This window comes from Sciurus carolinensis, chromosome 11 (assembly GCF_902686445.1).
Source record: "Sciurus carolinensis chromosome 11, mSciCar1.2, whole genome shotgun sequence".
NCBI classification, from domain to species: domain Eukaryota; kingdom Metazoa; phylum Chordata; class Mammalia; order Rodentia; family Sciuridae; genus Sciurus; species Sciurus carolinensis.
Genome location: NC_062223.1, coordinates 75864015 through 75876918, shown reverse-complemented (window position 1 = coordinate 75876918; position 12904 = coordinate 75864015). Strand labels below are relative to the sequence as shown.

General features: G+C 47.3%; 1 pseudogene; it reads right to left on the bottom strand.

Moving 5' to 3' along the window:
- The window catches only part of LOC124959590 (translationally-controlled tumor protein-like), a 48220-nt pseudogene extending 36088 nt beyond the window's left edge, over nucleotides 1-12132 (bottom strand).
- Nucleotides 12133-12904: the final 772 nt, after the last annotated feature.

Genomic DNA, 12904 nt, shown 5'->3' with positions numbered 1-12904 from the left:
AATGCAGGGAAGTTGTATTGGCCCAGGTACCTAGGGCTGTGACTTTTCTGACCTTATATGGTGGCACTTCCTCTTCCTTCCCCCTCTTTTCCACTCCTGTCACTCTTAAGCTTAAACTCATAAATTCACTCTTCCATGCCTTTGCACAGGCTGTTCCCCGAGCCTGGAGTGTTCGCTGTTCACAGGCAAATTGCCTCAATTTCTAAGGTCCAACCTCACATCCCTGGCTCTGGGCTCCTGCCTCCACCCTAGTCTTCCCCCATCAAACAATAATTGAGTTGTGTTACATGCCTGTAATTCCATCAACTCAGGAGGATCACAAATTAGAGGCTAGCCTCAACTTAGCAAGACCCTGTCTCAAAATAATAAGTAAAAAGGGCTGGGGATGTGACTCAGTGGTAAAACTCCCTTGCATTAAATCCCCAGTACCAAGAAAAAGAAAAAAAAAAAAAAAAAAAAAAAAAAGCCAAAAAGCCAGGGTCTCCGGGCCTGCAGAGGACCTGGCCTAGAAGACAGTCAATGAGAGTTATAACAATGGTAGTTCCTCTTTTTCAGCCCGATGGTGCTCAGGGACCCTCCTCTGCCCGGACTTTCTGCTGTCGCAGCCTTCTTACCATGGGTGGGCACCCTCTGTGGGCCTTCTCCTTTCCTGTCTTTCCTGCAGACAGAATCCCTTCTTTATTCCAAGGGCCTGGCTCAGCAGGCACCTTTAGAGAACCCACCCGAGACTAGAATGAAGGTGGAATCCCCAGTGGAATTCAAGTCCCATCGATTGGGCCTAGGTGGCGCTGTCCACCCAGGTAAAAGTTGGAAAGCCCTGAACCCGATCCCCCGCTGTCCTCAAGCTTCTGATGCCCTACAGCCTGGCAAGTGAACATGATGTGGAACTGTTGAAACCCCAGATTCCAAGGCTGCTTCTCCTCGCCCCATCCAATGTGTCCATGCCCGAGGCTGAAGATGTCAGGACTGGATCAACAGTGAGGACCCTCAGTGCCCACATGCAGAAAGAAGAGTGACTCTCACAACACTATACCGAAAAGGGGGCTAGATCTCTCTCCTGAGAGGCCTGGGTTAGGCAAGCAGCCACCTAAGCACTAGTCATTTCTTCCAAACAGGCACAAAGGACTGTATGATGGGACGGCCCTTCCCCTCACTGAGTGCAAACCCGGCTGCCTCCTGTAGTCAGTGAAAGCCAGCGTGCTGAGTTCCGCTCCTAATTCTGGTCCTGGGGTACTGCTCTGGCCTGTGCCTACTCCCCTGAGCCTCAGGGACCCTGAGCGTGAAATGAGGGCTGGACGCAAGCTGCCAGGAGCCCAGGATCCTCACTGGGTGGGTGAGGCCTGGGTGTGGGGCCAGTCAGCTTCTTGGCCAAGGACAGACTGCTCCAGGAGTTGCCAGAAGGGAAACATTTTCCGGGAGCCGGAAGGGCTGGCAGAGCCCAGGGCCAGGCGGAGAGACCACAATGGACCCTTGTGTGGAGATTTAACTTGGAGTCACCCACAGACCCAGCCCCTGCACTGGGGTGGGTCCTGTTTTCTGGTTTTCAGTCAGACCCAGCTTCTGAACAACCTGTCCCAGGGCCCAGAGACAGGAGATGAGGTGGGTCCACAGTCTAGCCCCAGGGTGATGCTCTACAGGCTTGTTGCCAGTGCCTGAATTTCCACCATTAGCCTTCCTGGAATCCCTTGCCTAAATAACCTCACATAAAACTTGAAGGTCCATCACTCCACCAGACAGGAGTCCCAGGGGACTGTCCCTGAAGCCACCTCAGGGAGCTCAGGACAGATTGAGGTCCACCTGGTTCTGGAAGACCCTGGCTGGGAGTTCATTTGGGGGACCTGTGTTCTAGTCCTTAGATGCCCATCTCCTCTGTCAATAGGAGGGAAGGAGGGCTGGTAATACTTGAGAGGACCCAGACCCTGTGGAGACCTTCAAAAACCTGGGATCCACCCTCTGCTTCAGGAAGGACTCCACCCAAACCAGGCCTGACAGACCGCCAGCAGCCTCTGTGCCTCCTGTGGGCTCTAGTCCCACTTGCTCTGAGAGCCCTGCCCAAGCTCTAAACCACTCTGGGGCAGCTCTCAGAAAGCCCTTGTGGACACCCCGTGGGCTGCACTAAGTTCCCTTTCTCTGGGCTCCCTTGGCCTTGTGTTAATCACTCCTTGAGGCAGGGGTCCTGCCCATCTAATGCTCATGGTCATCTCAGCAGTTGTTCCTGGGATGCCTGTCATTGCCAGGTTCCACAGGGGACACTTGATATTAGCCATCTCTGTGAGATGCAGCAAATCCCAAGCATGAAAAGAGATGACGCACACGAAAGGGCTGTATGTGGTCTGTAAAGCACTGCACCACCATGAATGGCTAATATGGTACAAGGTGGACATTTACAAAGAAATACAAGACCCTGCGCTTGAGTCAAATGAAAAAAAAGAACAGAAAAAAAGGTTGGGTCTCAGATGATGGGAATATCATGAGACATGGTCAGTACAAAGGGAGATTTTATGTCTGGCTGCATTAGCAGAAGCAGAAGGCCTAGAATGTGGAAGTGACCAACTGGTTCCTCTCTGGAGCTCTGTGCTTATTTTTTGGGAATGACTACAGCACTGTAGTCTCTGCCCAGGTAGTGTCAGACCCAGAGAGATCAGGGAGAGTCATTACCGGCCAGCTCAACAGGGCTGTTCCAGGGGCACAGGGGCAGCTGACTTTGGGCCCCAATGGAAACTACGGGGATGTCAGCAGAGCCTGGTCTCCACTCAGAGTGAGAAAGGCAGTTCCAGGCAGCAGGGGCTGCTTCTAGAGCTGGGCAATGAGTGCAGGGCTGGGCAGCCCAGCTGGGAAGTCTGCGAAGAGAATTCCTCTAAGAATCCTGGAGGCCCCCTATGTTAAGACAGTGAGAGTCTAAGGTCCTAACTCGGTCTAAGATCTGAGGTTCTGAGGCCAATGGGGCCCTGGGGCTGAAACCACCTGGTGGTGAGTATCTCAGCAAGCCCGGAGCCTTGCCATTGGTCATTTGTTCCCTATGACTTTATTGCTGGGTGTGTATTTTTTTATTTATTTATTTAGTTTTTTTTTTTTTTTTAGAAAGCTTATAAGTGGCAGGTGTGGCCCTACTGTTCAAATGTCACTCCTGTTGATCCTTGTTCCAGGTACAACTGAATAGCAGTGCCTAGAATTTGTCCCTGGCTTCCTCCTCTTCCACACCAGTGCATTGTCAGCCTTGGGGCCCAAACCCAACCCAGCCTGGGGAAGGACAAGGGCACAGCCTTTAGTAGTGGAGAGGCCTGGGCTTGAGTTTCTCCGCAGTCTACTAGCTACATGGCCTCGGGTAAAATGCTTTGCCTCTCTGAACCTCTGTTCTCTAATTTATTAAACATGGGCAAAAACATCTGCCTCCGAGGCTGTTGTGGGGGTTGGAAACACTGTGTGTCAAGGACCTATTGCACAATAGGAGCCACAGTAAATGTGACTTCCTTTCTTCCTGCTCTTTGCTCTCCTTAGGAAATATTGGTGCAGTGAGAAGTCCTGGGCTTGAGGTCGGGATACTTGGATCTGATGGGTGGGTTTTGTTGCTCTTTGGTTATAAGACCTCTGGCAAGTCCCTGCCCCTTTCTGATGTTCTCTTCATTATTGGAGAAATAAGGCAAGGGCAGATGGTCTTCCTAGGGGCACCTCCCTCTCCCCAGTCACAAGATAAGGTGCTTTCTGGCTGGATTTGACTTGCCTGAATATGCCTAAAAAATGGTCTGTCCAGGAAAGCAGGACCCTCCTTGGAGGCTGAACCCTGCCCCAGACACAATGGGTGACCTAGGACATGCCCCTTTTCCCTCAGTTTTCCCATCTGTATAATGGATTGGATGCTGTGGGTTCTATGGCACATGCCTGTAATCCCAGCTACTTGGAAGACTGAGACACTGGGATCCCACGTTCAAGCCCAGCCTGGGCAACTGAGTCAGACCCTGTCTCAAAATAAAAAATAAAAAGGACTGGGGATGTAGCTCAGTGGTAAAGCACCCCTGGGTACCACTAAATGAATAAATAAACATTTTTAAAGTTCTGGGTTTATAGACCTGTGGTAGATCACTTGTCTTAGCATGTGCAAGGCCGTGGTTTTGAGAGCAGGAGACAAATACGTATTAGGGCAGACTGGGTTAAGGTTCCCTGCTCAGGAGTTTATAAATGGAGTAGACAGCTCCTGACCATTGGAGTCTAAAGGTATGCACCAGAAGCCCAAGCCAGTCCCTGAGGCAAAATGGCAAGTGATCAACATCCTGATTGGACAGGGGTGTGGAACTCAAAGGCCCACTTATTTAAAATCCCTAAGGTCTTCAAGGGCGCCTAAAACTCTCCTCTAACCTGATATAAAACCCCAGTCAACAGCCACCCTGTGCAACCTTTGTTGGAATCCCTCCCTCTGCAGGAGCTCCGCTTCCTTTCTTTCTATTACTTGAATAAATCCTGTTACTTAGCTCTCACCCTTCATGTCCACAGATCTCATCCTTCAAATGAGACAAAGAAATACGCAGATCCTCCTGTCTCAGATTCAATCCCCTATACCAGAATGAAAAAAAGAAAAGAAAAAAGAGTTGGGTGTAACTTAGTGGTAGAGTAATCCTATGTCCAATTCCCAGTATTGGAAATAAAAATGGGTGCTGAAAATGTCCTTCAGTGATAGGGCACTTGCCGAGCAGGCAGGAACCCCTGGGTACAATCTTCAGCACAAATAAGAAGGAAAGAAAGGAAGAAAGGGATGGAGGGAGAAAGAGAAAGAGGATGGGAGGGAGAAAGAGAACACTGTCAGAGGAAAGGTTTCTGAGTTATGGCTCACACCACAAGCATACTACCTGCATCCTCCCCACTTCTGAGACTTCCCTCTCCTTGAAATTCTGCAGGCTAAAGGAGAGGCCCAGAGGACTCTAACACAGTGCATGCCCTTGGAGAAGTAGCCAGAGCTCTTGAAGTGTCTAGCACATAAGATAACAAGAAGGCCCTGCTGGGTTGGTCTGGTCTTGCTCAGCTACCAGATGGGAGGTTCACATTGTCATACTCAATAAGTGGGTTACAGAGTTCACCTGCACAGTGAGAGGGCCTCATGCCAGGCCCCTGAACAACATCGCCATGGGGCTTGCCCATTCACTCTGCTGGACCTCTGGCAGGGCCCTGACCTAGCCTGGGTCTAAGTCTCCTCCTCAAGAGGCAGCCAGAGGTAGAACTCAGGGTTCTTCTTCCCACTGGGACTATAGACCATGGTGGCTGCCCTGTCTTCCAGGGACAGGCTCAGGAGGTCTGGCAATGAGTCCTCTAGAGTCTGGGGCCTTCTCTGGGCACCCCCAGTCCTGGGCCCTGTTCCTTGTGGACCATCTGACCACATCGACCATTGTAGTCAGTATGCTCCCCTGTGCAAGTGCTCTTAGGGAGAAAGCAATGAGTCATCCTGAGGTCCAGGGCCCATTTTTAGGACTTGGCACAAAACAGATACAGTGCTTGAAAGTTTCTCCAATCTGTGCCCTATTTTGAATCTTCCCAGCACTGACCCTTGAGGGCCCTAGGAAGGGACCTCCTTCCAACAGAAACAAAGAGGCTTTAGAGTGGGCAGTCCTTGGCTCCAATGATGGAATGATAATGTTAGCCCAGGGACAGATCCCCAGGGGAAGTAGGGCCCTGTGGAGTGGGATGGAAAGAGCCCTACCAATCCCTGATTCTTTTGTTTCTGGTTCCAAACCACTCTGCATGGATTCTGGTCCCCAGCCCACCCAGATGGACGTCTGTGAACTGCTGGATTTCTAGGTTTTCCATTTTAGTGCCAAGCCTCTTACTATTTCCTCCTTTTAGGATATTCTCTTTATCTCCTTCTCCCTGGAGACTCTCCTGTCTCCAAAGTGCACTGACTGTGGAACATCAAAGTGACCTTTCCCCTCCAAGTTCCCTAGTACTCCGTTTTTTCTGTTTATCAGCCCTCCTAGTCCCAGAATTATTGGTGCTATTCATATCTGTCTCAGAAGTCTGCTTTGACAGAAAGCAAATCCCAGTTTCTGCAAACCCAATTTCCCCACCTGTAAAGTAGGGACTGTGGTCTCTATCCTTCCAGGTTGCTGTAAAAATTAAATGAAATGAGTTATTCCAGAGCCCAGAATAGAGTCATCTCAGTTGTCAGCACACACATCAGGTGGTAAGGCACAGCCTCAGTGCTGGAGTTCTTAGACTTACAGAAAAGTTTCCCTAAGCAGATGAACTACTCTCTCACTGTTCAGTCATGGGGAGGAATGGTGTGGGGGTTTGGAGTCCCAAAGGAGAAAGAGGGCACATGATGATGTATCGAGCTACAGACAGGATGAAGACCAATTATCTCTCTCTCCTGTTGGGTGCCAGGCTCCTGCTAAGTGCATCACAGACCATCACATCCACTCACCCCCACAGTATAGGTTTCTAAAGGAGTTAAGAGTCGAGACTTGGCTCTTTCCACTGCCCCTGCACCATGCTAGGGTCACCAGGTCAATCAGAGGTACATAGGTGTTTATTTAAACATACTATCCCAGATGCAATGCTCCTCCACATAGGGAAAGTTGAATCTGCACCACCAGTCACAGGGAGAAACTGACTCAATTAAAAAAAAAAAAAAAAAAAAAAAAAAAAAAAAAAGACTATTTCAAAATAATTTTAGATTTATATAAAAGTTGCAAAGATAGAACAGCAAATACCAGCCCTGCCCAGACACCCTTATTGTCAACCTTTTACATTTCTGTGGTACCCTTGTCACAACTAAGAAACTTTTGATGGTATATTACCAGTAACTAAACCACACTTTAATTGGATTTCACCCATTTTTCCAGTAATGTCCTCTTTCTGTTCCAGGATCCAATCCAAGGTACCACCTCATGCTTAGTCCTCATGTCTCCCCACCCTGGTCTGTGACAGGAGAAATTGATGTGCCTCTCCCATGCTAGGTAAATGCTCTACCTTTCAGCTACATCCCTAAGCCCTTTCTCAAATTTTATTTTGAGACAGGGTCTTGCTAAAGGCTCAGGCTGGTCTTGAACTTGCAATCCTCTAGCTTCAGGCTCCTAGCTAAATTAACTTTATTTAACCCAGGGGCAATTAACTACTGAACCATATACCCAGTTCTTTTATTTTATTATTTTTATTTTGAGACCCAGTCTCACTAAGTTGGTTGGGACCTTGCTGTTAAATTGCTGAGACTGGTCTCGAACTTGTGATCCTCCTGCCTCAGTCTCCTGGGTCACTGGAATTACAGGCCTGTACCACCACGACTGGCTTAAACTGACTTTTTTTTTTTTTTTAACTTTCACTTTATTTATTTCTATGAGGTGCTGCTGCGGATCAAACTCAGTGCCTCACACGTGCTAGGCAAGTGCTCTGCCACTGAGCTACAACTCCTTAAATTGACTTTTTAAGTGATGTTTTCATGTAGGCAGTAGAGGAGAGGGCTGTGTATTTGTGTGTCTTTATTTTCACTTTCACAATTTCTCTTCAGAAAATCCCCATCAGACAGGTTTTTCTCTCAAAGCTGCTTAGACAATTCTCCCTGGGGTTTTTGTTTTGTTTTGCTTTTTATTTCTGTTGTTGCTGTTTAGTTTTTGGTACCGGGTTTGAACTCAGGGGCACTTAAGCACTGAACCACATCCCAGCCCTTTTTTATATTTTATTTAAAGACAGGATCTCCCTGAGTTACTTAGGGCCTCTCTAAGTTGCTGAGGCTGGCTTTGAACTCGCGATCCTTCTGCTTCGGCCTCCCGAGCAGCTGGGTATACAGGGGTGTGCCACCGTGCCTGGCCTCTTCCAGTATCTTGATGCCTCATTCAGCCTTCAAGCCCGTGGAGGTCCCGTTAGGGAATCTCTCCCATCCCCTCATTGTCCTTGGCTTTTTTTTTTTTTTTTTTTTTTTTTTTTTTTTTTTTTTTTTTTTTTTGTACTGAGGACTTAACCCAGGGGTGCTTTATCAGTGTAAATTGCTTAGGGCCTCACTAAATTGCTGAGACTGGCCCTCAATTTGTGAACCTCAAATTCCAATTGCTGGGATTACAGGCATGCGCCATTGCTCCTGGGTTGGCACCCCTTTCTTACTGAAGAAGTATTTAATTCTGCCCCCCAACTCTAGACCCACCATTTAACATTAATGACTACTACCCCGGGAATTACAAAATACCTGAAATTTTAGTTTTAGTTCCACTTTCTTCCTGGGAAGAACTTTGTGCTTTCAAATGAGTGAATGGGGTAAATCCCCATAGACACATTCATCCCATTTCCTCTACCCTTAGGTTCCACATTTCTTTTGGGAACGCTGTGGTTCCAGGAAAGCCAACTCCAGGGACAACAACAACAACAACAAAAACCTAATCTTGAACAATCAGTTCATCCCGCCCCTTCCGCCACAGTGATTGGCTCAGGAGTGATCTTGTGACCCAAAATGGTCCAATCAGAGTGAATCTCAGACTCAGGCATTCGGGTTCACAGATGGCCCTCCGGCTGGGGTTGCTGGGAGACTGTGGCTGTGTTCTTGTTGTATCTGGTTGTCAAGGACTTTCAGCCTGTTGAGGTAGACACAGATGCTTCTTTTGTTTTTATTTTTTCCTCCTTAGTCACTGCCTTTACTCTTTCCTTTTTTTTTTTAACATAATAGGTAGAATTTATGTAACTTCCTAGTCTTATTAGATTATTAAAACTTAGAACCAGTACAGTTTAAAATTTCAGTCTCCTGCCATAGCAGCCCTTCTGCCCAGTCTAAGCTAGAAGGGTGACTCTAGGGGTGTGGTATGGGCATGGAGCTGGGTATGCCAATGGTGGACTGCTCTTTTTGATCACTGACTCCTGAAGGGAGTGGGAAAGAAACTTAGCTTGCTAAGTCTGCTGCTGGCTGACTTCACTCTGGCGGACAAGGGTCCCTGGCTGGCTGTTTCTGTCTGCCCTTGGCCAATGTGATATGACTGTCTCCACAGGTGATATGTGTTGTTCTTGGGGGGCTGTTTACCTCTACATTGCCTTACGTCCTGTTGCCAAGTACTCCCACAGATAACAGGCAGCCTGTCCTTTTGTCCTGCCATCTGTCTGACCTCTAACCCCTCTTCCAAGTATTAGTGTAAGGTAGTTTCCAACTATGTGGTCCTGTGGCTGCTAGCTCTGGTTCCTGCCTCTCCTTTAAGCTCTATGCTAGTTCACATGGGGCCATGGGGAGTGGAAAGGATGTCTTCACTTTTCTCCCAGGCCACATACCCTGGTTCTAACAAGCTTTTGACATAGGCCTCTCAGTGGAGCCTCCTACCTTCAGAACTCTCTGGTCCACAAACATCCTCAAACTTGCCCTGCCCACAGCCAGATTTCTCTCCTTGCTTTATTCCAGCAGAGTACCAAGACAAGCCTGTGGGGTTCTAGTTCAGTGAGCGTCCACTGGCAGAAGCCCTTCTCCCCTTCTTGCAGGTACGTCTCCCAGTCTCTTCAAGGGGTTTCTTGGATGCTTCCACTCCCCCAATATCCCCGCTAACTTGATTTTGGTGAGGAAGAGAATTCTAGCCACTGTTGGTTGAAATGTGGAAGCATTAGCATTAAAAGACTTGGAGGGAGGCTGGTGGAATTTTTGAGTCTAGATTCCTCTTTTTCTCTCCTCCTTGACCCTTGGAGACAAGTCAGGTCTCCATACCTTTGATCCTTCCAACACTAGGCAGGCCCTGTCTGCCTCAGCAATGAGCTTCTCCCAATCTCCTGTAAAGGGAAAAGTGATGCATTTACTGAGTGATCTTTAGAGGTGCCTCTGTCTCAAGATTAGCCTTTCTGTTCCCGATGAAAACCCCCTACCTGAATGAGTCAAACTCATGAGTCCTTGGAGTTCTTTTAGTTTGCCCTTCATCTGACCAGCATGTCTGCAGACCTGTGAGGTACCATCAGGAGAATAAATCCATGCTCAGTGCCGTGGCACACACCTGTAATCCTAGTCACTGAGGAGGCTGAGCAGGAGGATCACAAGCTTGTGGCCAGCATCAGCAACTTAGCAAGACCCTCAGCAACTTAGTAAGATCCTGTCTCAAAATAAAAAATGAAAAGGGCTGGGGATGTGGCTCAGTGCTCCTGGATTCAATCCCCAGTACCCACGGGGGAGGGAAATGAGAGTAAGTTCAGGGCTTCAGGTTGACTCCAAAGAAGTTTTAGTCATTTGTTGGCCTTCTGGCTGTCCCCACTCCTATCTGTATCTCCTCTGGCTTCCCAGTTGGTACTATCCTCATGCCAACTCTGCTGCTTGCTTTTATTCTCTGAGGTCTGCCCAGCTCCTGGCTTGCTCCTCCCAAATTACCTTAACCAACAGGGAGGATTTTAAGGACAGTATCTTTCAGGGTCCCAACAAAAACAAATGAAAATGGAAAGTGGTTTTGTTTATAAAGGGACTATTTACAAAATGTAGGGGATCTTCCAAGTACCTAGAGTTTATAGTAGCAAAACTGATACCAACTCTAGGCCCTAGACAAGGGGAGAGAACAGTTATCACAATCGAGTGAGAAAGATTGATGTAGAATCTTTGAGAGAACCAGTGATGTTTAGTTGAGGGACAGAGTGAGCCCAAGGTGTTGCCACAAGAAGAGGGCCAAGAGAATGAATAAATACTCTGACCTCATCACTTCCCTCTCCTGATCTCTGTTCCTATCCCTGATCTCTATTCTTAGCCCTTTTTTATTTTTTGGTACCAGGGATTGAACCCAGGGGCCCTTAATGACTGAGTCACATCTCCAGCCCTTTTAAAATTTTTCTTTATTTTGAGACAGGATCTCACTAAATTGCTTAGGGCCAAAATCCTCCTGCCACAGCCTCCCAAGTCTCTAGGATTATAGATGTGCCATCACCCTGTGCTGTAGGTATGTCTTTCTGAAACCCAAATAAGCCCTCCAGCTTCGCTTGCTTTTATAACCAATTTCAGAGTTCACCTAGTTGATTAATACTCCTACTAGCTTTACTATAGATAACACCTCTTACATATGGGTCATGATGGTAATGATTGCCTAAGTTGTTTTTCAGGAATTTAGAAGTAGCTCAAACTGGTTGAAACCACCCACCCTTCACTTGGGCTTGTGTAGGTGTCTGATGGGTAACCTTTTGATATCAGAGGGCCAGAAAACACCATCAGAACACATTAACACTGTAATTTTCTGAACATGCATCCTACCAAAAGCCATGAAGTTTGATTACATATGCCCACATCACCAATTACTTCACTTGATTGATTGATTAATTGTTGAGACAGGGTCTCTCTACATTGCCCAAGCAGGCCTCAAATTTGAGATTCTCCTAACTCAGCCTCCTGAGTAGTTGGGATTAAAGGTGTTCTCAGGCTTTACTCCACTTTTCCTTACCTCCAGTCACCTTTCTGCATGCCTCAACCACCCTCTTTCTTTATCTCATACATATCCCTAATCCCTATCCTTGGGGAGGTGAATCTGAGATTTGGGGATCCCACCTCTTCACATTTGACCACCTCATGAATACACTCTTTCCTTTGCAAAACTCATATTTTCATTGGTTGGCCTACCGCGTGGTGGGCAGAACAGGCCTGGTTAGGTAACATTTCCACTGGCCAAACCCAACCTGAAGCTAGAAGCTTAAGAGTCTATAAGGTTAGCTTCCTGGGGCAGGGTGGAAGGCAGAGTATGGAAGATACTCAGCATAGGGAATCCAGTTTCCATGGAATTCTGAATTTTTTCTATAAGGGTTCCCTGTCAGTTGTACTCTGGCTGGGACAGAGTCTCCACACTGCTGTCAGTCACATCTTGTCCTATCACTCATGGCTCACAGCACAGATCTCTTCCATCTTAATGTATGAGGAGAGTGCTTTTCTCCCTCCTGGAATCTCTAAGGTATATGAATCTTGGCCTCATATCACAGGTGCTCCTTTAAGCAACTTTTCTCTTTCTTTTTTTTTTTTTTTTTTAAATAGTTGTCAATGAACCTTTATTTTATTTGTTTATTTATATGTGATGCTGAGAATTGAACCCAGTGCCTCACACATGCCAGGCAAGCACTCTACCACTGAACCACAATCCCAGCCCCAACTTTCTTCATTCCTGTACAGGGATGGAAGCATTGATTTCTGGCTTTCGAATCCATGTTTGAATACTTACCTGGCAGAGGAGATACCATGATCACGAATCCACGTTTGATTCCTACTACCTACAATCCCTTAATTTTTCCCACTTCACTCCCTCTTCAACCACCATCCTGTAATATTTAGGTGGGAAACCCTAACCCCAATTCAGTACTCTCCTTTTCTGTCCCTGGGCTGTACTCCTGCAAATATCTTCCTTTCTGGTAGCATGTGGCCTTGACCAGAGGGCTCAGTGCTTGTCTGGTAGCCAGCCCCACAGAGCCAGTTCCAGCTCCAGGAAATCCTGTCTCCGCAGCTAAAGCCAAAGGGGGAGGGAGTGGGGACCCAAATCAGCCAGAGGTATCTGCCCCAGTCTGCTTTGCCTTTTCCCGAAAACACTCTAGTTTCTTAATATATCATTTATCCTCTTAGACTGGATTAAACATCAGTTTCCAACCTCGGATCACATAAGGAAGTTTGGGATTTTTTGACATCAGTCTTCTGAACTCACTAAGATGTATGTTTTTTTTTGTCGTTGTTGTTTTTTAACTGCTATTTCACAATTCTTGTTTCTGCTGTCAGCACCCAGGCTTTCTTTGGAAGTCTGCCCTGCCTTTACTCTTGGTTCAAGAAGTTCCTGTATGACTGACCCCATCCTCTCAACTCAAGTTGGGGAAATAACTCAGTCAATCTCATGAGACACAGCCCTGGTACTTTCCCCAGAGCTATTGGGAAGGTAAACTCTTTCCAGGAAGACTGATGATGTTAAGATAGAACTTTTAGCCTGGTGAGATGACAAAATGTGTCTAATTCCAGGGACTCAGGGAG